The sequence below is a fragment of the Lytechinus pictus genome, chromosome 8 (assembly GCF_037042905.1).
Source record: "Lytechinus pictus isolate F3 Inbred chromosome 8, Lp3.0, whole genome shotgun sequence".
Taxonomy (NCBI): domain Eukaryota; kingdom Metazoa; phylum Echinodermata; class Echinoidea; order Temnopleuroida; family Toxopneustidae; genus Lytechinus; species Lytechinus pictus.
The window spans coordinates 26,624,306-26,649,207 of NC_087252.1; the positions used below are offsets into that span (position 1 = coordinate 26,624,306).

At 33.7% G+C, this 24,902-nt stretch overlaps 1 protein-coding gene and 1 long non-coding RNA gene across 2 annotated transcripts in view; both read left to right on the forward strand.

Annotated features, from left to right (window-relative positions):
- The first annotated feature begins 9,214 nt into the window (after positions 1 to 9,214).
- LOC129266175 (uncharacterized) overlaps positions 9,215 to 24,902 on the forward strand; it is a 69,946-nt gene continuing 54,258 nt past the window's right edge. The window contains exon 1 of the mRNA XM_054904021.2: positions 9,215 to 9,521. The gene's annotated coding sequence lies outside the window, so the exon portion shown is untranslated. The remainder of the gene's footprint in view (positions 9,522 to 24,902) is intronic.
- On the forward strand, positions 18,025 to 22,908 carry LOC135155129 (uncharacterized). Its single transcript, XR_010294478.1, has 2 exons — positions 18,025 to 18,849; positions 20,396 to 22,908. It is a non-coding gene; the product is annotated as an uncharacterized LOC135155129 (long non-coding RNA).

The following is a 24,902-nucleotide window of genomic DNA, read 5'->3' on the forward strand; positions in this document are numbered from 1 at the left end:
ATTTCGTTGGTTTCCAGAAAACTTTAGTTTGAGTTCAAGGGCTGGATAAAAAAAAGTAGAGTAAAGAATTGAATAGAGAACTTTGGTCTCTGCTAGTCTTGTAAATCAGACCGTACATCGTATGGAAGTTTTTCTTTGCAATACATTCCCTGGTATCTGCTTTAAACCAGATTTAATGGTGCAAAATAATTGATTCGATTTTAATTTATTTTTTCCTTGGTTTCATTTACAATTCATAATAATGCATACAAGTACATACAGCCTGATAAACAAAGAATATTTATGATTCATAAAAATATATAAATATGGTATACAAAGAATGATTTGATTACATTTACAAACAATGTAATGAAGTTGAAAAAGTGAACATGACTAGAATAATAACAGTAATGGATTGGATTGCTAATTCTGGGCTGTGAGAAAACAAAATAATTGTATCATAAATTTTCATTATGTGTATGTATAGTGTGCATATTCTCCTACATTAAAATGTCAAATAAACCAAAATGATTCATTTTTTATCATGTGTACTGTACATGTACCTGGTAGAAAGCAGTATGTCATCCTTGAATTAGTCTAGTGAAAATCGGATTAAAAAAAATTGTGTGTTTTTTTAGTATTCAATCACATGTATACAGTACAATCACAATATTTACAAGTAATTGAACATTATTTGAAACTTTTCAAAAGTAGTAAACATCACAAAAACAAAGGAATTAAAAAAATCGATTTCAAGCATTAAAACTTGGTGTATTCTGTGTACATCGCATTGAAATATTTTACAGGAAAATCACTTGGATGACTTTGTTTTTATTTTTCTCCCCAAAACACCAAACATAAATACATGTACACTGCCTTGCAGCCTTCCGGAATATAGTACAGTATTTATCTAGGCAGGATATTACATGCAAAAAAAAAAGAAAGCATTTTCAGGGAAAATACCTAATCTACACAGAATTTTGGGAAATGACTGCCCCCAATGTACATGTATCTGTGCCCGATATACTAAAACTGATTTTTTTTAGGAATTGTTTTTTTTTTCTATAATTTTGGTATCGGTACATTTTGTTTGCATCCATGGGCATTATACCTATACATGTACAATTTATATTTATCAAATCATTTGGAATCGCTTGACACATACATGTACACTCTGTAATTTGTTACTTGATTCTGAATTAATATTTTATCATTGTGACAACCGTTCCAGTCTTCTGTTATAGTAGGGTGATGTATGGTCGGTCTGTGTTAATTGATTATGAACCCAGAACTATTGAAGGTCTTTATGAGGTCGCTCTCATTACGCTTTCTAAAACTAGCTTACTGGAAACCGATTCAGGAAACCAGTTTGGAAGTTCGTTTTGCTAGCGTTCCCACTTGATCACACAAAAGTGGTTTTCAAAATCTCTTCGGGTAAAGCAATCTTGTTTTGCCATGGAACGCTCTCAGTGGGGTAACATGTTTCACGCGAAATTCGAAACCGCAGCGTAGGAATTACACACCTGTCATGCGGAGTAGTGCCCTCAAATGTGCGAAGATCGCTTCCCGAAGAATGGTTGTGTCTTCAATACGCTATAAAAACCAGTTTAACGAGGCAAAGCGATCTTGAAAATGACACCGCGAGGTGGTTTTCTGATCTGGTTAGGAAGATCGCTACCAAGATAGCTTGGACTGTTCTCACTACACGTAAAACTAGTTTCCATTATAAAAAACTAGTTTCCAGTAATCTAGTTTTAGGAAGGTAGTGAGAACGGTGTTTACCGGTATGTGGTTTATACAAACCCTCTTGTCTGGACTTGAATTTCCTTTGAACGGTTTCCCTCCATAGTCACATACACACACAAAAATATTCTGAAATAAAAGTACGAGGAAAAACATTTTGAGGAAGAAGTAGAAAATTAGTCACAGCCGAATGCTGATGATATAGGCATGGCATCTCGTACATTAGTTTTGATCAAAACCTCCCTCCATTTTGGAGTTCAGATACTATAGTGGAGGACAAAATATTTTACCTAAAATTTGAATGTGCATGCATCTTTTTTCTGGGTGGGGGGGGGGGGGGAGGGCACCCTTCTTGCATTGGCCAGGTTAGGTCAGTTGCTCAGGATACAAGTACTGGTATTAAACATTTTAAATTTGATGTTGAAGGTCTGGGGTTCAAATCCTACCGCAGTGTTCCTTTGTCAAGTCGTCTGTCTGCATTTGCCACTCTCCACCCAGGGGTATATTATGGGAACATGTGATGCTTGAGTGCGACTGAGGACTTGGTCTGTTTGTTGTAATCTACTAGTATATTTTCCATGTGAGCGTTATAATGTGCCCTTTCAAAGTGGCCATCACATGTTCTCTCTACAGGTCTAGGGCATGTTTCTTGAAACATCTTGTTTACGATTTTCACCGATTGATTGGCTCTGAGCCAATCAGATGCATGGATTTCAGAAGCTAATGTCATTGAAAAATCATTATTTGTTTCATGAAATGCTTCCTCGATGTCGGCCTACTACTTTGGCCTCCATGTACAAGTAATCTATATGGAGAGTTTTTTTTTTGGATATAGCAAAGTGGAATGATGCAATATCTTTGTCAGTCTTTGCATTATTAATCCATAACTACATGTACAAACTTCATGTTTGATAGAGTAACTGCAACTTCCAGTAGCCAGAGTGTTAAAAATAATAATTTTAGTCTGTGGTCCAGACTATCAGATCTGTTGATCACCCATAACAATAGATCGAAATCCATTGACGGATTTTCAATAGTGGAGCTAGTCCATCCATATCTCATTGTATGCAAGAGTGTGGAGGTGTGTTTTTTTGGACTTTAGACTTGAGTTTTATGTGTAGTCTGTCGCCACAGACTCTAAATAAATTTACACTTAAATACCATTTGAACTTTATAAATTAGGTTTTATGAGTGTATATTTAAAGGTAAAAGAAAGTAGTTGGAGCAAACAATTATTTCATGAGAAAATTTTTTAAAGGTTTTAAAGGTTCATGATCACAACATTATCATGCATCTGGTACATTAATGTACCGGTAAACTTATCTTTGTGATATCATTAAATTTAGCTGAACACCGATAATTCTGATCATCACTAAACACAAAAAGGCATATGTGGAACAGTGTGTTAATATCGCTTGGAAAAATACCTGACATTTGATGGAATTCTGTGCATATTTTGCTCATTTCTTAGCAATTATGCATTTTCTTCCAGAGCCATTTGGCATATTTATATATAGGCCTACAGTATTTTTTATTTATACATACAAACACTTGGTGGTATAAATTTCATTGGATTCTGTTCGAACTCGTTTTGAGGTCGTTACCACAAGTATTTTTCTTTAAGGGGCCTACATACTTGCAGGGTGTTCAAGTGTTAAAATTTTACGTGGTTTACCATATTGACATTATAACTAGGCCTTTAAACATTCAAGTTTTTTTTTTTTTGCTTTTTTTTTTTGCTTTTTTTAAAATTACAACTCATACTCAAAACTCTTGTAAAGTATTACAGAATAAAACTCACCAAAAAAAAATATGCCTGGTGTGGAATAGATCATAATTCAACTCCAAAATCAGAAAAATTCTGAATGCTAAACTACTACATGTGTAATACTGTACTTGTTGCAATGACAGGCAGTCCTTTGGCATGCTTGCAAGTTTTTGATACCTGCACATTACATTTGATTTGATTTGATTTGATTTTACATATTTCACAAGTACAAACAAAATTATGAAACAATATCAGAAAACTTTATGAGAATACAAATCAGACAAGGCATAACAATTAATTCAAATTAAAGAAAATAGCGATTTTGAATTAAAAACAATTTAAAAGAGTGAAATATGAGGGAACCTACCTGTTGGTAGGCACCTTATAATGTATAAAAAGCCTACGGAAAATAGGCCTACATGTACATGTAGGAGTCTCCGCCTTTGCACACTAAAAATAGCCTGGGTAACTGGTGCATGCATTGTCTTGATATGCAGACCTTTTTTTTCATCAAAATGTCCCGTGACCGATGTTGTGTGGACATGTTTTATTTTGGGCCATTTTCAAAGAGTTTGAATGATGAGACTACTGGTATGTACTTGAACCAGCTGAAGCTCCCCTTTCATAACAATAGGGGTGGGCGGGGTCACACCTTACATGTATTTCCAACTGACAAACAACTCATAACTGAAGTCAATGACATGGGGCCCTTTGCAGAAAGAGTTGCAGTCAAAATCAAACGCAACTTGATTTTTAACCAATCAAAAGCAAGCATTTATAATGTACATGTAGGACTTGCATTTGATATTTGGACTTGTGTTTTTTATTATAACAGAACTCTTCTTGCAATGGACCCATGACGTGTTACATAGGGGCAAAAGGGAAGGGGGGGGGGGTGTAGGGTGGAGAGGGGAGCGAGGTAGGTAGGGGAGAGAGAAGGGAAGGGGAGAGATGGGGGAGAGATGGAGATCATACATAGTGTGTAGAATTGCTGTCAACTCAAATATAGTTGTTATGGAATTGTACCGTTCAATAGCTCTCCTTTGTAATAACTTTTTACTTCAACGTAAAAAAATAGTCCAAACCTCATCTAGGGCCTATTCAGATTCAGACTGCATCAGCAAGTGTCTTCACTGTATTAATCTTGTCACTATTGCTACCTCAGATTTCACATGTACAGTATGTTGGCCCACCCTCTACAGTATGTCTGGCGATTGTTCATTAGTGATTAGTAGTGATCACTCTCCACCTTAAATCTTGTTTTGTCATCACTCACTGGTCTGACTGGCTTCCTATGGGGGCTGGTGCCCTTCTACGCTAGAGCTCCTGTGAGTTCTGAGCTGATACGGGCTTGCCCCTTGAATTGTCGGTGAACAGAGCAGCAGGTAGGAGGGCACCAGCCCCCACCAGGATCTACATGTAGCTAGGAATGCCGGTGGGTGATGCAAAACTGTTCTCTTTGAAATAATGTACTTGGTTGTATTTGTTAAGATCTCTTTTTTATTTGTTTATATTTGTTATTGTTTGTATATCCAAAGGAACTGTTGCTGAGCTAGCGCCATGAGCGTATCTGGACGGTGTGTGCGCTCAATAAGATATCACAATTATTATTATTTTATCAGGAGGGGGGGGGGGACACCACGCCCCCATTATTTTCAAATTTTGTACAGCATCCTATGGAAGAGGGACATCTGGGGTCTCTTTTAAAACCTGTTATTCAACAATAGAGCCTAGAGGCTTCTGAAATCCTCCAGGCTGATTGGCTGATAGTAAATTTGTTGTAGAAATATTAATATGACAAGTCTTTAATATGAAACATGCCCCTGGTCCCCCCTACATGTACATGTCGATGGATAAAAAATATCAAGTTTAAGTTTTGAAATTTATTGATCAAAATCCACAATTATTGGATCATTCTCAATTTGACTGTAAACACTTTTTATATGAACAATTACATGTACAGTGAAACACAAAAATAAAATCAATTACAAAAACACCCATAGAGAGAGAGAGAGAGAGAGATGTATTCATGTAGAATATATTGGGCCCTTTTTTTTAACAGATATATTGTAATAGTTTTTTAAAGAAACGTGTTGTGAACCATTTTGTGAACCATATCATGAGATCACTGCTTATGCCTGTGAATACATGTATTGCACAATAATGAATGGAAATGTCACAATCTTTATAGGGACACCCCCATTTTCATTTTGAAATACATGAGAGTTCTTTCATTTTGCTGTCACCCTGACATTTTTTGTGACTAGTTTTATGAATATGAAATTCTATAAAGTTCAAAGAGACACAATTAAGTGTGAATGTGCTGTATATAGTATAAATATTTGTAAAAATTCCCCGTTCTATAAATGCATATTCTGCCTTGCAGCCTGACTGGGGTAGCCATGCTATAAAGGTGGGATACGCAGTGCTCAAAAATAGAACATTGCATACATGTTTTAGTATTGATTTTTAATATGTGATTGTCTCTTTTAAACAATATTGTGATGTACAGTGTACAAGTAACAGTACTGTACATGTACATATTTTGTAGGCCTATGTTTTTTTTTGTTTTGCAATCCAATAGAGCCTGTTGTAGTCTTATACTGCAGACGCTATAAATGTTGATTAGCGTCTCTGCATACATCATACAGCCACAATTATACACAACTGAGGGTCATGGAGATTTGGCATTATTTATTCATCGCAAGTATTATTGGGTATTTTCATGACTGTGCACTCTGAGTGTTGTCTCCGAAAAGCAGAAATCAATAACTTTTAGTCTACATCATTGAATGCCCCTATACATGTAAAGTCTCCTTTCATACAATTTCACAGAAACATGTAGAGGGGAGATGAAGGGGGGGGGGGGCAGCCACTGGGGGGGGGGGTGTGTTTGAGGGAAGATTGGATGCTACCATGATACTGGTCACGCCCTGAAATACAGTAGTTTAATTTGGCCTGTGGTGTACATGTAGTTTGTCGTGCAAGTTACCCTTTATACTCAAGGAAAGAGGTCTAAATATGTAGTCTACGGTCCCTGCCAATTGAATTGTGTACAGGAGGCCCCTCTTGTCCTGAAATTGTATCAACAGCACGTTTGTGCTATTCTTGTGTAAAGACCTACTTGTTGATCAATGTTCCAATCAGGGTCTATGCCTGCAGACTAGGGGTGGGGGCACTTCATATCATATTAAAGAAGTTTAATACATTTAGTTTTGGGCAATTGGGAGTCAACATGGGGGGGGGGGTGCCCCTTTTACCCCCTGGATAGATCTGCACCAGTATACAAAGAATCCTCTCACTTTATAATAAACATGGGAAAGTCTTTTCTCAGATAGTAATCAGGTCTGAGTGCACAGACTATTCAAATTCAGCAGCAAAGGTCAGAATTGACAGGCAAATGTAATTTATTCTCCCTTCCAGGTGTTATTCTATAATTTACCCCAACCCATATTTTTTTTTTACTAAAGGCCAAGTGATGTAGGCCTACATGAACATTGTGTCCTCATGGATATATGATAAATTGGATTCTGATTAAACTATATCTATAGTATAAAAATTGAAGTTTTTTTTCTTCAGATGATGTACATGTACAATACATGTATTTATGATAACAAAATAATGGGAATTTATTTTATTGTGATTCTTTTTGGCATACAGATAGAGTACATAATGCCTGTGTCTGATAATTTGTAAAAATGCATAGCTTTTAATATTTTACATCAATCTGTATGCTTTTGATTTGTTTGAGTACTGCACATGTTTTCTCACAATCAACTTGAGTTAAAGGAAAATGAAACCCTTGAAACCAGCTGAATTCATATCAAAGAGAAAAATCAAAGAAACATATTGTTGAAAGTTTGAGGAAGATTGCATGAATAATAAGAAAGTTATGAGCATTTGAATATTGAGATCACTAATGCCATGTAGTTCCTCCCATTGGCAATGCGACCAAGATCTGTGATGTCACACACGTACAACTCCCTCATTACTTTAGTACTTATTTCACTTTATTCTCACTTTTATAGAGTCGATCACAAGGTGAGGTGTTCTCTTTATGAGAGGACAAGTACATCATTGATGAATCGTTTGTCATATGATTAGAATGAGCAAAAAGAGATGTTTTGGGGTATATTTTCAGTGTCCAAAAGGGGAGAGTTGTTCATCTGTGACATCATAGATCTTGGTCGCATTGCCAATGGGAGGATCTCCATAGCATTAGTGATCTCGACATTCTAATGCTCATAACTCCTCTATTGCTAGTCCTATTTTACTCAAACTTTTGTTGATCTTATTCTTTGATTTTTCTGCTTTCACAAAAGCTAACTTGCTCCAAGAGTTTCATTCTCCTTTAATGTGGACTTTTGTCTTTAAATTCCATACATGTAGTATGGTACCTAATATTCATTCAAAGATCAATGGTAGTGGATCTCAACACACCCAAACTGGACTCTCTGTAAATACTATTGCACAGCCTTTTCATTCCAGACACTGTCCAACCCTCTCCATCAATCTTCCTCAGGGAGTGGAGAATGAAATTAAATTAAAACATGCTTGCTTTTATACTAGTGTGAACATGCTTCCCTCCTTGACCCTTTAGACCTGCCTACAGCACCCTTGGAGAGCCTTCTCCTTCTAGACACCCTCCAACCCTCTCTATCAATCCTCCCCAGGGAGTGGTGAACGACCATTAGTTGCGTGCTTACTTCTTAGTGTGAACATGCTTCCCTCCTTGACCCTTTTAGACCTACCTACAGCACCCTTGCAGAGCCTTATCCTCCCAGACACCCTCCAACCCGCTACATCAATCATCACCCAAGAGATGTGTTCAGCTCAAGAGCTCTGCAGGATTTGATGAAACATCATTTTACATGTAACCAACGATATATCACCAGAGCTTGTGAAAACTATAGTTACATGTACACTGTCATATATTTTGGCCATTGCAGACCTCTTTCTATTCATTGCAATAATTTTCTAAAGTCAATAACAGGTATTAATCAAAATAAATTTAGCATAATTTCAAACAGTCATAGACACACATGTACATGTACAACAGAAAGTACAATAAATGACCAAAGTATTTATAGAGAACAATGATATAAAAATAAACTTGTTACCTTTGGAAAGAAGAGCAATCTAATGTTATTGTACTTTTTATAGGGTGGGATTTATTATATTGCTATTTTAGAGAAGTGGACAATTGAGAATTCACTGTCATTAACTTTTTAGTCTGCTATTACGATAGACTGTTGTAAAGTTGCTGCAGACAAATTAATGAATATGCTCTGTTCTACGATAATAGGTTTGTACATACACCGATCTCTGCATTTCACTTTGTACACCTCTGCCATATGGCTCTAAAGCCTGGCATGGAGACTAGTGCAGTTGGGTGGTTACTCCAGCAGTAGGGCAGCAGCTCATAAACATGCGTGGGTGTCAATACTCAATGACTGCCAGGCTCCCAGGGTAAACCCAGTATGCAAATAGAGATGGTAATCACATGCAAATGACATGCAAATCAGTCAAGCGGCAAACCTGGTTAGTCCGCTCGAGCAAGCCCGTGTTGTTGACATCAGCAGGGCCCAGCCAATGGGGGCTAAGTAAGCTGAGGTCACTGCACGCCCCCTTATGGCAACCGTCCCCTGATTGGCCGGGTGGGTGATGATGTCATCAGACTTGCCTGGGTCAATGAAAGCCCCGCCCATCCTTCACAAGCCTTCTACTCCGGATTACTATAGACTCCTGTGCATGAGTGAAGTCTGCAGCTCTTGCTCTGTCGCTCTCTCTACTCTAATGCAAAGCCTATGAAACGCCACAGCAAGGTCATAGGACTACTACTATTGTAAATGTTCGTTCTTGCCTGGCTGGACTACGGGGCCTTTAACTGCTCTGTAAAAGTAACTGCGCCAACTCGGCACACTGGCGTTGTGTTGTGGGAAAAAGAAAAAACACAGGAGATTTTTGCTTCAGTGATCAATTGTTTGCCCTTATAAACTACTGCCACAGCAAGGATACCATTATGTCGCCAGTAAGCTGACTTTCATTCTTTTGCTTTTGCTTCAAAGTTGTCAAACGAGCTTTGTATTTTATTGTTTTTTGTGCTAATTTTGATTAATTAATTGCCATTCATTATTGGTGTGCCATGATTTTATGTTCTTTTCATTACCCTTTAATTTGATTTCAAGTGAATTGAAATCCTATACTAGATAGCCCTTTAGTCTATGCCTGGCTAGTCATACGGCATGTTGCATACCTCTTTATATTTGATCGTTTATGAATAATATCAATTTTTAAAAGCCCTTTTTTAATACAAGCATTAAATGGTCAGTCCTTTTATTACCATATAAATTTTCTCCTGTTCCTGAAAACATATATGTAAGACTAGTATGCCTAGATCTATTGAAACATTGGCCCTGTCAATTGATTTAAAAGTGAAAATAGGTCATTTCCATCTGGGGTCATTGTCTACTAAATAATATCCTGTCAACTAGTCAATAGTGTAACAATGAATGGATTATGTATCTTTTGATCAAGTTTATTCCTTGAATATCACACCTAGCGATGTGTTAAAAATAGATATTGAAAACAAATGTTTTTGTTTATGTGCATTACAAAACCGATCATACAGTAGTGCTGTTATGAAATTTCATCATCTGCATTTTCAAATTTTGTTTCCTCTCCCTTTTCTGTCATTTCCACCAGTCCAGATGTTTCTTTAAAAGTGTAAAAACTGTTAAATCCTGAACTACCTTCAATTTTATTTCATATTCACATTCTTTGGTAAATGATTTTATACACATTGTCAAAAAAATGAAAGAGAAACAGAGAGGGAGGAGGGGGGTTAGAAAATTTGATTGAAAGTATGTTATTTGAACCAAAACTGAAAAATGAAAGAGAAACAGAGAGGGAGGAGGGGGGTTAGACAATTTGATTGAAAGTATGTTATTTGTACCAAAACTGAATTCATTTAGAAAATCTTATTTTGATGCATCTGTAAAAAATAAAAATTAAGTAAAAAAAAAAGATTTACTAGTATACAAATCTTCATATTTCATTCAATTTCCCTACATATTTTGTTGTTATTTTAAATGAAATTGAAAACATTTATAGTTTATTCATCTGAAAGGTCTTGATCAAGATTTTCTTATTACAAAAATAAAAGAAAAACAACCTAGAATTTGTTTGTACATGTACAGTGTATATATAAGTGCAAGATTAAAAAGAATGAAAAAAAAGGCATTGAATTAATATACCATCACAGTTCTTATTTCTCATTATTGGACGGTGAGATGCTAATACATACATGTATGTACTCAACTTCCTCTTTTAAAGGTCAAGTCCACCCCAGAAAAATGTCGATTTGAATCAATAGAGAAAAATCCAACAAGAATAACATTGAAAATTTCATCAAAATCGGATGTAAAATAAGAAAGTTATGACATTTTAAAGTTTCGCTTATTTTTCACAAAACAGTTATGTGCACAACTCCGCAACACATAAATGAGAGTCGGTGATGTCCTCCACTCACTATTTCTTTTGTTTTTTATTGTTTGAATTATACAATATTTCAATTTTTACATATTTCACAATAAGGACCAGTTTTACTGAACCATGAAGTGTTAAAACAATTGTAATTCCCCATGTTCATGGAGGAAGAAAACTTATTTCACCTTCCAATGAGGAGAAAATTAAGATATTTCATATAATACTACTTACTAGAATACAAAATAAATTGTGAGTGAGTGATGTCATCAGTCCACTCATTTGCACACCGACCAGGATGTGCATATAACTCTTTTGTGAAATATAGCAAAACTTTAAAATGTCATAACTTTCCTATTTTACATCTGATTTTGATGAAATCTTCAGTGTTATTCTTGTTGGATTTTTCTCTATTTGTTCAAATCAACTTTTTGTTGGGGTGGACTTGTCATTTAAAGTAGATGGTCAAAGAAGAATAGAAAAAGCGGCTTCATATTCCTCAAAGATTTGATCATTAAAACACAAGTGCTATTTTATTAAGTGAAAGATCAAAAGAAATTGAGTATGCCATTGACGTGATGGATATAGTATCATCAAAATATTAATCATAAACAATTTTATATTTCTTAGGATCAAAGACCTGCAATTATTTTTAAAAAGATTGTAATAACAAATTAACAAACTCTCCCACAAAATACAATTTATTGGACATTCCAAGAAATATAGACTCATTTACATTTAAATAGAAGCTTTGAAGCTGTAAAAAGTAAAAGTATAACATCCAAAAAATAAACATTATCCCCACAAAGCATAAACTATTTTAATGTTTGGTCATTCCAAAGTGAGAAAATATAAATCAAAGACATGGCCAAACTAAAATCACCATATACCTTGTATTCATTTACAGATTGAAAAGGAAATGAGAAATATACATTTATGGAAACATATAAATCTTTCTGTCAAAAGCATGTCTGACATTTAGTTGATACCTTCTTTTTTTTACATGCTCCCACTCCTTAACTCGTTAAGTTTATATTTCAGTGTGGAGAGTAATCCTTATGAAATATGTATGGATATATTTTATCTTTTGTACAGTTTAATAATCGCCATCTTGTGAGATTTGTTTTTTGTTGTTGTGATATTGCCTTTCAAGATATGGAGATATTTTAATGATGTGATTTGGTCTGTTTTGGACTGTTCCTTTTCCCCAAATTATAAATTTTTACAAATATGCAAGTAAATTTGAATCACAGCCTCTCATGTAAACTTAAATGACAAGTCCACCCTAACGAAAAGTTGATTTGAACAAAAAGAAAAATCCAACAAGCATACAGTAGCACTGAAAATTTCATCAAGATTGGATTTAATAAAATAAAAGACAGTTATGACATTTAAAGTTTTGCTTAATTTCACAAAACAGTTATATGCACATCCTGGTCGGTATGCAAATGAGAATGATGGTGTCATCCACTCTATTTCTTTTTGTATTTCATTATATGAAATATTTTAATTTTCTCCTTATTGTCAAGTGAAAGAGCAATTAATTCCTCCCTGAACAAGTGGATTTAGCATTGTTTGATACTATATGGTACAGTCAAGTTGGTCCTTATTGTCAAATCTGTAAACAATGAAATATTGTATTAAAAAAATTAAAAACAAAAGAAATAGTGAGTGAGGGACATCATCGACTGTCTCATTTGCATGTCACTGAGTTGTACATATCACTGTTTTGTAAAACATAAGCGAAACTTTACAAAATATCATAACTTTCTTATTTTACATCCGATTTTGATGAAATTTTCAGCATTGTACTACATGGATTTTTCTCCATTTATTCAAATCAACATTTTTCTGGGGAGGACCTGTCCCTTGAAATAAAAAACAATTTTCACAGAATATCTATGCCAAATACATGAAGAACTTTTGGGAATTGGAAATACACCATTTCAGCTTATACTTTGATAGTATTTCCAGTATTTGATGTCGGCATATTTGTATTTCTTTTGTATTTATAATAAAATGAAATGAATCGTAAGGAAATGATGATTTTGATTTTGTTCTTTTCTCAATTTCAACACTAGTATTTCCTGACATTCAAAAAGTCATTTTCACCATTTTATCATTGAAATAACATTTATAGTAAATAACATGTTTAGATAAAACATTCTAAAAATGTGTTCCAGAAATATGGGATCATTAATTATATATACAAAGTCTATTGTCCAAGTAATTTTGATGAATATGGCATGGGTTTTCCAAAGTTGCAATTAAATCATATTGTGTCCCAAGATTCTAAATGAAATTTTTTGCCCCACTCCCCAAGAAACAAAAAAGAGAAATTGCATGAAGAAAATATAATTGAAAATAAAACAATATTATTAAAGCAAAGGAAAGTGGAAGGGGTTGGAAAAATAAGGAGGGTTGCTAGTTATGAAAAATAGGCATAAGATATGATTTTACAAAACAAAGACTGCAAGAAAGATTGTAGCTGTTCTTTTATATTGTGTTTATTCAGATAAATATTGGCTAAAAAGTCTGTTTTCAGCAAGGTCATGAACAAATTCAAACAAATAGTGAAGGAATATAAAATTAGAGTGAAGACCAAAAAAAAAGGCATACTGGTTTCCAGGTGATATGTTCCAATTATAAGGATAAAATAAGGTAATTAAACTTTAAGATAACATTTTGTATAATTCAAAATACCATTATCACATTTTGATGACTTTGAATCTACTTTATGCTAGAGTTCTAGCTATTAAAACAAACAAAATATATGAAAGAATCCCTTTTTTCCATGCAAGCAATAAAAATCAAGATTGAATTCAAAATTATGAAGTTAATATCGATCAATATATTGAAGTATTTAGAATACTTTGAAATATTTCTTTACTATGAATTGCATTTTCTTTTACATTCTATTCAAAATGGGAAATGGATATCTTTTTACCTGATAATTGCAAAAAATGAAAAGAAAAGAGAGTTCTACTGAGGGAAGGCAGATGTTACAAGTTTTACAGTTTGTGAAAATTAATGGATGTTGTATAAAAAAGCTTCAATATATATGTATATTTCCGCTTTTAATGCCATTTGCCCTCCCCCCCAAAACACATGATGACATACATGTATTCACATTGATAACTTAAAGTATTCACATTATTTGTTTATTAGAACAACCACAATTGTTAGGGGTTGTAGATTGGAAAATAAGGAAAAAAAAAAGTAAAAATCCTAAATCAATGTTTTTTCAATACAGGGTCATATATGTTGCAAGGACTTAATTACAATAGACAGAAATGTTTGAAGATCATAATATATTTGCTTGTAAAACGAACCATTTCTTATACAAGAATGTCCATATTTTAATTTTTTACACCATAAAATAAATCTACAATAAATAATTCAAAGAGATACATGTACCTTGTCCAAAGGACACTAACATTGAATTTCTATTTTACCAAAGTGCTGATTGTTATCAAAATGGATAGTGCTAGTTATTGAAAGGACAAGATTTTTTAAAAATATATATTTTTGAAAAAATTTAGTGTTACTATATTGTGCCATTCTAAAGGTATATATATCTATTCACATTTTAGTAGATTAATATATAGCTAGGTCCCAACTGATGATCTATAAAATTGAAAAGAATATAAGTTGCATTTTCAAAATCATATAGCTATAAATAAAAGCACAAAATAAGTTTTGTTTTTGTGTTGCTTTGTCTGAGAGTTTTTTCTTTGAAAGGTTAAATACAATAATTTGATTTTTGTTAAAGCTCTTAATAGTTTTCATAGAATAGAAAGAGAGAGGATAAGTAATTGAAGAATTGTAAATAACAATTTGGAGGAGGTAGACACAACTCTTCAAGAAAATTTTAATTTTTTTTTACAATAAATGCCATTATTAAAAAAAAAACATACATTGCAGCACTAATAGCTATAAATGAAAGTTAGGAAATCAAATTTTTGAGAATAGAATGAGCCCCCCAAAAAACGATATCTCATTAGTGGGAATAAAACATTTTGCTTTCTTCTGTGTTACTTCAAGTGCATGTTAATCTAAAGAATAGAATGAGCCTATCATCAAATGAACAATGTATGTACTAATGAGAAATGTGGATTTCTATTTAGTATTCTATTGTTACAGGGTATTCCAAAAAAAAAAACCCCATAAAAACACACAAAAACAGAATTCTATTCAAAATTGCATCCCTCTGTCTTTTAACAAAACATTAATTGTTATTTCTGACAACAAGAAATATTTGTGTCAACCTCAACCCATCTTTGCCATCCCCCAAAGTATGAAGAGTTTGGATGTCAGAGAGAGAGAGAGAAAAAGAAGAAGGGGGGGGGGGTAGTACATGATGCCAGCCGAAATTCACTTGTTTTTCAATCATTGAAACATAATGCACTAATTGATTGCGAAGACTGTCACTGCTTTGGCCAAAAACAATGCGCAGAACTTGCCAGTGCTTTTGGAGGTTTGCCCGCTGTGCAATAGTAATACATTGGAACCTCTCCAGGCTTGCAAAAGATTGAAATGTTCTTCGCATAGCACATCGTCTTGTCTACACTACAGCAAGGCCCTTCCTCTGCGCCATCCCTGCTTTCTCTTTTGACATGAATTATATCGTAAAGGGAACAAATATGAAAATGCAGGCGCGGAAAATCTTGTACGTCCTATTACAGCCCACAATGTATATATCTATATTATATATATACATATACACTGCGTATGTGATGACACCAGGTGCGTAGACTTTGGCCCAGCCGCCTCGAACTTAGTGCGCCACGGTCCCAGTGTCAAGTGCATGTTGTGAAGTCATCGCCGGCCTGGGAGGGAGGCTAACTGGGCATGTTGTGGGGCGAAACCACATAGAGGTCATGTGATGGGAGGCGGTCCTACTCGAAGGCTGACCTCTAAGTGCCTAATGGACACCCGGCTTAGTAAAGAAAATGAGGGATCGGGCTGGGGCGGAGGCTAGATCAGAGAGTGTCATCCAGAGTTCACATCCAAGTCTTCTTAATATGCAATGTGTTTTATTCATATCTGTATCCATTGCGGGTTCCGATGGGCACAATTTTTCCTTGTGCGTCATCGAGGAGCAGGCGAATTAATGTTTTTGTTTTGGACGGATGGTTTTCTCTTTCCGCCCATAAACTCCCAGCAGTCTTCCACATCATGATAAAAAATACCAAGGCTATTGTTATTAGCCGATCTCCAGACTGAAATTATAGAAAAAAAAGGCTGTAAAATTGATTGTAGATCCTTTGGCCAGAGTAATTGACCACTCGATTCCATAATCAATCTATTTTCTGGATTCAAATAAGATTCACTCTGTTGCAGACGAAACCATTGTTTCTTTACAAGAAGAATAGAAAACAATCATCTTCCTTTCTGTGTCCTGCCTGTCTTAGAGCTGTCTCTTTCCACATTTTGTCATCTTATAAAAATTGATATCTCCATTATTGAAAGCTAACAAAGAAATCAATATCTGCATGCAAACACTCCTTTTCTTCTGTGTACTTCAAATTCAGATTTTAATGATTTTAGTATGAATCTCAGACTGTCTTCTTATAAATTGATTTCATTCTTAGGCAAAATTATTGTACAAAATCTTGAAAGCTGATTTTTGTGATCGATGAGAGAAAATATTTTGATATGCAAGAACATAAAAGGTGTTTCCCACTTTTTTCAGATCTTTTGCTTTTGCCTGTTTAAATTTTCAGCTATTTTATTAACTGCAGATTTTTCATTCAATCATTTCATTTTACATATTAGTTCTTTATTTTGATTTGTTTTATTCTGTTGAGATGTTGCAGTTGTAATTTGTTTACTATTGTTTGGGGATATTGATATTCTCAAAAGCCCATATGATCGATGAAATGCAAGTTTGAAATTTCAATTCAGAAATAAAAAAAATCGACCCTAAAAATCATTCTGCGCATCTCATTCTCTTATGATCATTTGATTTCTCTCCATTTATCATTCTGGTCTATGAATTCCTTTCTAATATATTTCTCTTTCCTTTTTCATATGTGTTTTGATTGATTTCTTTCCACAAGATGTATGAATTACAAGGGCTGAAACAGTGGACAAAGGATCATGATCCTCCTTGAGAAAAAAAAGTCACTTTTCAGGGGCCTGTTGCAGAAAGAGTTGCATTTAAAACGCTAGTGAAAAATATCAAGCGCAAGTCCCGAATATGGGTGCTTCATTGGCTGAAAATCAAGTTGCGCAAGTTTTTTGAGTTGCGTTTGATCGCAACTCTTTCTGCAACAAGCCCCTGTTCTTCTATTAGGGGTGATAAACCCTTACCCTTTTTTTGCATATATTTTAGAGTGTATCCTCATGTATATGTCTTCATTCTTTATCTTTTTCGTCATTAATTTCCACACTATTGCTGTATTTTCATATTATACCTTGTGTTTATCTCATGTTGCTTATTCTGTTATTTTGCATCTATTTGTCTTTTATCTCATGAAGAAAGAAAAAAAAAGAAAAGCCCTTTTCAATATTCTATTTTGTAATCTCAAGAAAGACACACCCCTAGGCTCCGAACACCCCCATCTGTTTTCCCTAATGGGAGCTCCAGGCTCAAGGAAAACTTCTATGTTCTTGAGAATAGATAAAGAATGATAATTGGTAAATATTCCTTCATTTAAATTCTTTTTGTCAAAACATTCAAACCTTACAAGTATGTAGTGATCTTTTCATAGATTTGTTTTATTTGAAAATGACTTTACAATCAGATTTAGGGCCCTCTTTCACTGAAATAAAACCCTCTGAATTCTTATTCAATATGGAGTTTTAAACATTTTATCTGTTTTTATCTTGACAATTTCATTGGTTTATGATAAATATCTTTTGGTGTGATAATTTATGTGAATAACCAACATCTAATCTTATCTATTCCGATCATTTGAATGTATTTCTAAAAGATGAACAAATTATAATGTTGTTGGTCTTGACTTTATATTTTGTATGGCTGCCAAATCCGCTGGTTTTCTTGTTTTTTGTGTTTCAAAGAAATTTTTATCAGCATATGGGTCATTCCACGGGGTTGGGGCAACAGCACTTTTTTGTGTTCCCTATGAATTGTTGGCTTTATCCTGAAAATGTGTTTGGCGTTTGGATGTTGCAATGTGGTTTTGTTGGAAGGCAGTTATGTAAGCAATTACTTGATGCAGAAATAAAAATGTTGAACCTCATTTTTTTTTTTATGGTGAGACTTTAAATGATGATGTCCAGACTCTTTTTTGGGGTACCAAGTGTGACATCCAAAATGGTCATTTTCAGTTGAAGATATCTAATCAAAAGATAAACTTAGTCAAATTCAAATGGCCATGATTGATAAAGCAACATTTGTTTAATAACAAAACAGTAATGGGATAGCAAATGATAAGAGGCTTTATATCAAAAATCATTCCTACAACATCGCATACCACCGTTACATGCGATGTCCGCGTTTATTTTTTCTGTAACGGCGGTAAAGTGGTAAATAACTAAAAGTCAGAAATCATTCTTTCCAAAGTTATGTGTCAGAAATAAAGGGCAGGCAGTAAGCAACTTTTCATCAAAAGATAAGCTTTGAAAACCAATGTTAATGTCATGTAAATTAATCGAGGGTCGCCGATGTTTTGGGCGATGTCCGGGCCAAATTTGTAACGGTGGATCACATTTCATCGCGTATGTAAAAAGGAGAGACCGGAGAAGAGACCGTCGTTGTATCAGACGGACGGGATGTTAGCCGAAATCCACGTGCACATGAACGGCTATGATATCGGGTGTTTTGCAGCATTGCAATTGGGAATCTTCCCGCAATGTCCGTGTAACGGTGGATTGGATCTCCACGATGTTTTCCCTTTCAAAGCGACGTAAGTACGGAGATTTATCCCGATACTCGTATTTTTAAATCAGTTAAACCTTATCTTAAAAATGTGAAACTATATTATCATGCAGAAAGTGTTTTTAAGATTGAAAAATCTCGCTAATTTTTCATAATCTTTTACTACAGTCCCACATGTATCTTTTCGTGTAAGTAAAATATGTGATTGAGACATCGCCGTGTTTGTTCCAGATTTGCTAAACGGCCCCAAAGAAATAATGTTTTTATTACTGTGATTCCGTGCAAACATGTTTTGAATGTTAGCTGACATGATTCAATCGCAATTTAGTTGATTTTTTTAAACACCGAAATATGTTATTTCAATAGGCCAATGGATACTCAAAACTGCTCTATCACCGATGATCATGCTGACATCTCAGATTTCATTTGATTTGGTACAAAATCTCGCCTTGTTTTAATTGGCTCCTACTGATTCTACGTAATATGGGTATCAAAGACCTGATGATCAAATTTGAATTTCCCCCAAAAAATGAGAGTTTAGAACCAGTGGCAGCGCCACGGGGGAGGCAGGCCCCCCCCCCCCCCATTTTTTTTTTTTTGTCAGCTGATCCCAATCCGAAAGAAGGGGGGGGGGCAAAATAATTTTTCTGTTACTACCCCCTACACATAGTACATGTGCTTTGTGTATGATGAAGCATGGCCATAATCCAATTACTAGTAATTCTTGGCTGTAGGCCTAACCTTCCCAAAACTTTTCATCTTGTTGAATGTTATACTTTTCAGCGCATTCTTTTTTTCTCTCAATATTTTTTCAATATTTTGTATTTTGATTTCTATATATTCAATTGTAAGGAGAGGGGGGGGGGTCCGTTTTATCAGAAAGCAAAAGCCTGTGTGATTGTTTTCAATGTGATTTTTTTTTTATTGCAATATAATGAGATTTTTAAAACATGTACAAGTGAACAAAAGAAAATGTGACACAATCAAGTTTGTTTCACAAGTTTATTTGCTGTATCAGAAGGTAAATTGCAAATTTGAATTCCATTAATTCATTTAATTCCAATAAAACATACATATATTATGTAATTGCTTGAACAATTAAACTTCAGCGATGAAAATTAAATAGGATGGTCATAAAAAACTAAATGATATTGTCTAGATAACCACCCTTGATTAGAATGCAGAATAAAATTAGATTAAATTAATCCATTGAGAAATGAAATTGAAGTACAGATAATTTATGAAAAGGTAATAGGCAAGTAATTGTATTGTTAAAACAAAGTAGAACACAACAACACAAATACAAAAACCTTCTATAAAACGTAACTTTATAATTATATTTAATTTATGAACTATGAAATGATGAATTCTATTTGCTATGAAAAAATACAAAGTGAAGGTTCCTGTGTATTTTGCAAGAACAGATCAGATTCATTGTCCCTAGTAATCCACCCCCTTTAATGAGAAAATGTCAAGACATAAATAAGTAAATGATTTGATATAAAATAACAAGTATTTGCTTATTGCTTAAAAAATATAGTCAAACTTCCAAATACTATTTTTCTCAACTACAGGTAGCCTCTGTTCAAGGTGAAAATGTATATCTTCAGTACATGAAGTGTCAATCTGGTGACCTGTACTCCTGGCCTGATGGCGAGGCACAATTCTACCTCCATCCACTTTGTGACATTGACAGAATCCTCTTCCAAACTGAAATTTCTTATTGGGTCACCAGTCTTCTTGAAGTTCATAAACTTGTAACCTGAATGTAGAGAGAAATATTGCATGTTAATTTTAATAGTCAGGTTTAGTGTACAGTGTAATACATTTTTTTGCATTTGCCAGTAAGAAGTTTACCAAAGAGTTCTTGCAGTTATATTTTTTAACATTAGAATAGCTTAGTACATTTTACTTTCTCGCTTACAACTCTGTTAAAAAAAACAGAAGATATAAAGGTGGTGAGTTTTTTAAATTAAATTTGTCCACTAAGTACTTTACAATTGTCCTTTTCGCATGTTGGAACTTAATGTTTTATCTAATGTATGTAAGTTCCAGTGATGACATGATTATATTTTAATTAATGTCACTTCTACACTACCATTTTGAGGACATGATGTCCATGTAACTGAGGTAAAACAAATTAGAGTTAACAAATTGAACAAGTTTATATGTGTAAGGTATAAATGCGTTGTCCATGTCTTCCATGTCAACTTTGTCTTGTTTTGTCTTGAAAAACCATAGCTTAGAAGAACTAAACTAGTACCTTTTCCCTACATATTTTTCACCTGAATATTGTATCAAAGGTATCAAAAAAATTTGTAATTGTGTATGAATAAAAAAAACATTTTACCTGTTCATTGATATGAATTACAGAAGCTTGCTTGTAGATGTTGTATTTCTATACTTGAGTAAGATGAGTTAAATTGCATTTAGTGTGTTGATACTAGAAAAATATGTCAGATATTCAAGTAATGCTATTCAATATGACCATTACAAGGACATGATGTCCGTGTAACAGAGGTATCTACATTTGAAAGTAATATCTTGAAGGAGATATTTCAAAGCATGAAGCTATTATCTTCATGTTCAAAGTAATAAAAGATTTGGAGATCGTAAGATAGCACTGTTTCGTTTTTTCCCCTTTAGACAGAAACATAAATGTTTTCAGAGACAGACGGAAGTGGAACCTTGAGGATTAGTATGATTTTAAATATAATGTCAACAATTTTTGTACATTTTTCCTTGTTTAAACTCTAATTTAAAGTGCTTTAACTTGCAAAAATTTGACATGCAAAATGTTTTTCTTCTAGTATAATCAATTGAACTTGTGCAAATATTCTAAGGCAGAAAGGGTAATTTGGTATGTAATGACCATTAATGGATCCTAACTTACTATGCTTCAAATTATACCTCTGTTACAGAGACATGATGTCCATGTAACGGTGGTAACACCAAACAAAAATAGAAGGTTAGGCCAGAGAGAGTACAGTGTAGTTGAGTTTTTCCAAAGAGAATATTCAATTCTGTTGAGGCATGACTTCTCTCAACTATTTAGTTCTACATGCCATCATAAATTGAATTTTCTTGACTGGACTGAGAAAAAAGAACGACACATAATTTGTCAATAATTTTGTACATTTTTCTTTGTTTAAACTCTTATTTAAATTTCTTGTATTTGCAAAGAATTTGACATGCAAAATGTTTTTTTCTAATATAATCAATTGATCTTGTGCAAATAATTTAAGGCAGAAAGTGTAATTTGGTATGTGATGACCATTAATGGACCTTAACTTACAATGCTTCAAATTATACCTCTGTTACAGAGACATGATGTCCATGTAACGGTGGTAACACCAAAAATAGAAGGTTAGGCCAGAAAGAGTAGTTGAGTTTTTCCAAAAAGAATATTCCATTCTGTTGAGGCATAACTTCTGTCAACTATTTAGTTCTACATGCCATCATAAATTGAATTTTCTTGACTGGTGAGAAAAAAGAACGACACAGAACATGGCACTGGTATACACACAGAGCATCAAGTTCCATTTATTGATGCTAAATCTTTCAAAATATATATGCCATGTTGGAAAATGTGGAATAAAGTGACTAAAAATGTTGTTAGCAAAATATTTATTAAGAGGAATTGAGATCAACCCTTTTATTTTGACAGTGGGAGAGTATAGTCTAAGTAAGGATGATAAATGATGTCCGTGTAACGGTGGTATTTTGTCAAATCTTGTTTCGCAATTTACTCAAATATGCAGGTTGGTATGAAATGCCTGTAAGTGGATTTAGTTGAAGAATTGTCCCATGAAACATATGAGAAAAAAAACTTTTCATTTATTACATTTCTATTTTTTGACCCTGATGTCACAATTTTTGCCCCAACCCCATGGAATGACCCATATGCCCTGAAGGAACTGTTGACTTTTTGTTTCAATACTTTAGCCATACTGCTGACAATAGAACGGTATTTTCCCTTTTCAGGTTGTTGAGACAAAAAAATTTAACTCGAAATATTTGCAAAAATAATATGCAGTACATGAATTCACACAATAAATACAGGAACGTTGTTGACTTTGAAATAGAATGTTGAGTAGAGCATTAAATTCTTTTCTGAGTTTAACATTCTAAAGGTAACAAGTGAAATATTACAAATATAGCAATTTGTATTGGGGCAATACATTGATTTTGGGGGCACTTTTCAAGAAAAAAAAACAAGTAAAATAGAGAATTTATGACTGTTTTCATTGACTCACAAAAGTCACAAGGTTTAACCCCCATTCCCCACCCCACTTAACAAGATGGATTGGTGTTGGACTAATGTCAATGATGATGATGATGAAAAGGTTGTACACCTAAAATGTTGTTAAAAATTCTATACAACACTTTACTATATGAACCTTACAGTTGTTTAAAAAGTGTTAAGTTTAATTTTCAATATTTAATTCTCAATAGATTTAACAGCATTGTATAGAAATTTTAAGCAAGAATTTTATTCCTTAAAAAGGGATAAAAAAGAACCAAACTGGAATCAGATAAAGAGTTTCAATCAGCAAGGATTGATCAAGTTTAATTATGGATGCATTTATACCAATTGAATTTAAATGGTTGAAATGTACGTAGGAAGATTTAAAAATGTCAGAAGAGCTTCAGTATGGAAGAAAAAAAAAGATTGAATTTCTAGAATTTGCATACAAAGTACCAATTAAAAGAGATGAACTTGCAGCCTTTTTGGAGTTTGATTCTCCATTAAATTATTACTGAAAAAAAAATCAGAATTCACATGTATTTTACATGTAATCAAAGTAAATAGGAAAAAAAATGATTAAAAAAATTGACTTTGTAGATTTTTGGACCATAACTGAGGAAAAATTCATGTTATCAAGTTTACTTTCATTGAACGAAAATAAAGAATAAAAATGTAATTAAAGTTAGATCATAATCATCAAGGAAAAGAATTACAATTTGTCAAATACACATACCAACTAACGGCAGCAGACTATTGAGCTTTTTTTTCACATAGTCGGAGTTTTTAATCAGGACGTTGAATATTTGTAATTTGCATAGAGCTTGAAAGAAACAGAGCATTTGACCTTTTCCAGTCTAAAAGTTTATGATTTTACAACAGGTATGAAAATGCTAATTGTCTAAAGGAGGAAAAATAAAATTTGTTGAGTTTACAGATTTGAACCAGTTGAGTAACAATCACTTCTGAACCCCCCCTTGAAAATCTCAATTTAAGAAATTCATCGAGTGCCTCATGGAGAGCAAATAAATGGTGCTAATTGAAGTCATTTTTTTTTTACCAAATTAGATTTTTCTTGCTTTTATTAAAAATGTTTTTCTTTTGATTAAAAATGTTTTTCTTCCACTTTTATACTGTATATTTTCTTTGTTTTTCATATGCTTTTCATGAATATATTTTTTAAGGTAGATTTTAAATTTACTTTTTAATTTTTTAAAATCATTAATAGTATTATTATTATCTTAATTTTTTTTTGGGGGGAGGGTTGATCTAAAGATATAAAATAAGTTTCAATAGTAATTGTTCAACATTCTTACCTTTTTTGAATTTCATAAAGATTTATTGCTCTCTGATTTCACCCAGTTGTGCAAGTTTACTTAATATATGTTAATAATACATGTAGGTGAACATAAACAAAATGATTAGCGTAATAAAATGAATCTTTAGTGACTGTCTTACTCTTAAGATTGAAAAGGCAAAAAGAAGCTGCTGAAAACTGCTTATCTAATAAAAGAGAGCCAATGGAGTAAATTAGAAAGTCAAAAAGGGGCCTAAGCTTTTGATTGAAAGATTGAAAAGGGAGTGAAACTTCACTCTGTTTTAACTTCTTACTCTTTACTCTTTGTTCTTTGAAAGTGAAAGTGTTAGACAAAAAGGAAGAGAGGATGAGAAAGAGAGGGAGAGAGAGAGTAAGAGAGATAAACAGAGAGAGAGAGAGGGAGAGATTGGGAGATAGAGGAAGAGAAAGAGGAAAAAAGATAGAGAGTGAGAGAGAATGAAAAATTAAGAGAGAAAGAGAGTAACTAGTCAAGGAGCAACTTTATACTTATCCCACC